The following is a 3105-nucleotide window of genomic DNA, read 5'->3' as shown; positions in this document are numbered from 1 at the left end:
AAGTTGCTGACAGAACAGGGAAGGAAAAAAGACAAAAGAGAAAGCTAAGCAAGTACCCAGGAGGGATTCCGGCAGAGAACTGGAATAGCAGGGAGACACTAGCAAAAATGCTGGTACTCTCAAAACAGAGGACTAGCAGGACGTTAACCAAGAGACAGATACAACGCAATCGGTCACCGTCTATGCCCTCCAATATAGATGTGGTGGCCATCTTGGGTGACGACTAGACCGCTGAAGCAACAGGACGTGGATGAGGATCACTGGAACCTCCACCTTTGCCAACATTTCCACGGGCGGCGCATGACACTATCCTCGGCAGATATTGAAAGAGTGGTTTTCCAAAACAGGCAGAATACGATGCAATCACTGCTCAATTTTCAATCTAGATTGGTGATTGATCTGATTCTGTCAGAAAGGGAACTTCTAAATAACATGGGCTTCCCAATTGTTCGATGGTCTGAATGTCAGCAAATTCTGCACATCCCATGGTCAAGGGGCATTTAATTCACTACTAAACCAAGAAATGTTCAATACAACATTGACGGGGCTCGTAACCAAATAATAACACCCAATTTTAGAGCTCAAGGTCCAGAGAGGCACACCGGATCGGTATAGAAGAATTGAAGTTACTTTCCTGGGACTCTAGAGGCCACTTGCTGACAAATCTCGAGACAATTGCCCTTTTACGAAGTAACAACTGTTTAATGTTCCAGGAAACTTGGATAACTTCCATTCCTTCTCTAGATGGTTGTAAGGTATTTTCTCAGCCTGCAAAACCAAGCTGTGGTGGTGGACCTTCAGGTGGCTTTATGGCCGCTTTTCGTAATGATCTTTGTTTATTTGGTCATCAGATAGAAAACCCCCCGTATGGAATGCTAGCTATAGAAGTGTTGGTACATACAGACAACTTCCATGCATTACTAATTAATGTTTACTGGCACAAGGGTGTAGGAGTGGTTGAGGACTTCCTATTTATTATTAACAACCTAGTCACTGCCTGGAAATCCAAAGCTGGTTATAGATATGTTCTTTTGGCTGGCGACCTAAATGCCAACTGTACTCCATCAAGCCTCGAAGGTAACCAGTGGGACTATTGTTCGGCTCCTACAGTCCCTGACCTAAAATAAACAGGCTGGCAGTGAAGCTATACTATGTCCTCTGTGGGTCTCCAAACGATTCATGGGCAGATTGGGGCGGGCTGTGATTTTCAGTATACCTGGTCCATAGGTTCTAGTAAATGAACTCTGGACTACATTTTTGCTGATCAAAAGATGTCTGAGCTTTGCTCCGATTTTACGATAACTGAAAACACATGGAGTGATCATTGTATCACTCTTCCTCTTAAAATTAAAAAGCAGGCAACAATGAGGCCATTAATCTGAAAGTGGCCTCCAGCAGAAATGCTGTTCGTTGGACTCCGCGAAACATTGATATACTGACCAGCAAATTTGATCAGATGATGTGCCATGCCACCTTAGAATGGAAACTGGCAGTCTTCAATGTGGGCAATTTTGACTCAATCCTTGAAGAACTAATGATCGCTGCAATAAATCACCCAAAGTTAAAAAAAGCAGAAAATAAATAAGAAACATATTTATGTATTTGATGAAAAGCTAGCATCCATGAAGGCAGACATGATACAGGCTCTTAGACTAATAATGAGCTCTAATACGTCCCCTATAATAAAAGCTATCTAAATGTGAAGCTGAAAAACAAAAATACTGAAACCTTTGTAAGTTCAGACGATCCGTGCTACTACAACAAGATGCAGAGGTGATACTTCAGGTACTAACTAAAAATGATTTAGGTGCTTTTTGTCATATAATTAATGGGCAGGATGATCAAGTAATCACCTCACAGCTAAATGCCGTTGAAGAATCTGCTTGGGTAACATTTTTTTGGGATTTATATGCCCACGGCAAAGCCAGGCCATTATCCACTGTTTTTCAGTCCAGAGCTGATATGTCTTCAGAAACTAACATAGTTGATGTGAACAAAGTACATGATGTGATAACATCATGTAAATCATCTAGAGCTGCTCATCCAAACAGCCTTACCAACAACACCCTAAAGAAGGGCCCTACTAAGTGGTAGAATGCCCTAACTATTCTCTTTAAGAGTGTTATTGATTCTAAGACTTTTCCTAGATTTTGGCAGACTGCCCATGTTACATCTATTTTTAAAAAGGGTGCAAGATCAAATCCGAAAAATGACAGACCGATCTCGTCGTTAGATGTTGACAGTAAGATCTTCGCGTCTGTTTTACTTCAACACCTTGAAACATGGGCAACTTCCTCCCATCTAAATTTCAGTCAGGCTTTCGTAAGGCACACTCAACAAATCTTAAAGGCCTTATATTACAAGCCTTCCAAGAATTAGCCTGATCTTCTCCTGCCAGCTGCACGTATGTTGCATCTGTTGACCTGTCCTCCGCTTTTGATCATGTTGATTGGGCCAGGTTGTAGGGAATGTTAGCAGGTTGGGGAATTCCACCTGGCCTTTTAAAACTAATCATTGAGCTCCACAAGAATTCCAGTATTCAGGTCAGACTAAATAGAGAGGGGGTTATGTACAGTCATATTCCCATCCCCTTTGGCCTTAGGCAGGGCTGTATTCTTGCGACTTGTTTATTTAACCTATATGTTTCTGATGTAAATGACTACCTGAGCCCGGCTACGCTTGTCTCTCCCAAGGTGGGTGCCATGAAGGCCGTGGTTAGCCTTCGCAGACGATTTCCTATTGTTTATAATTCTCGCATAGGTTTAAAAAGGCTATTCTCTACGTTTTCATCTTTTGCAGGCGATAACGGACTTCTTATCAACCCGAAAAAAAGAAAAAAAAATACTTGCCCTTACACGATGTAAGAAATGAAGGACTCAAATGTGGTCCCGGGAGAAAATAATTCAACCTGCATCTAATATGGCATATTTGGGCTTTCCTATGTCTGCCACCCCAGGCTACTGCAATGTAAGACAAAGCATCCTCCAAAAATCTACTCTTCTGTTTAATCAACTGATAACATTATGGAAATTTAGATCTTATTCAATTATCCCTGCACTAACATTTTACAAAGGGAAAATAATTCCAAAATGTACATAGGGCTAG

This window comes from Ambystoma mexicanum, chromosome 14 (assembly GCF_040938575.1).
Source record: "Ambystoma mexicanum isolate Mex_15411 chromosome 14, UKY_AmexF1_1, whole genome shotgun sequence".
NCBI classification, from domain to species: Eukaryota; Metazoa; Chordata; class Amphibia; order Caudata; family Ambystomatidae; genus Ambystoma; species Ambystoma mexicanum.
Note: the sequence above shows the minus strand (reverse complement) of the source record.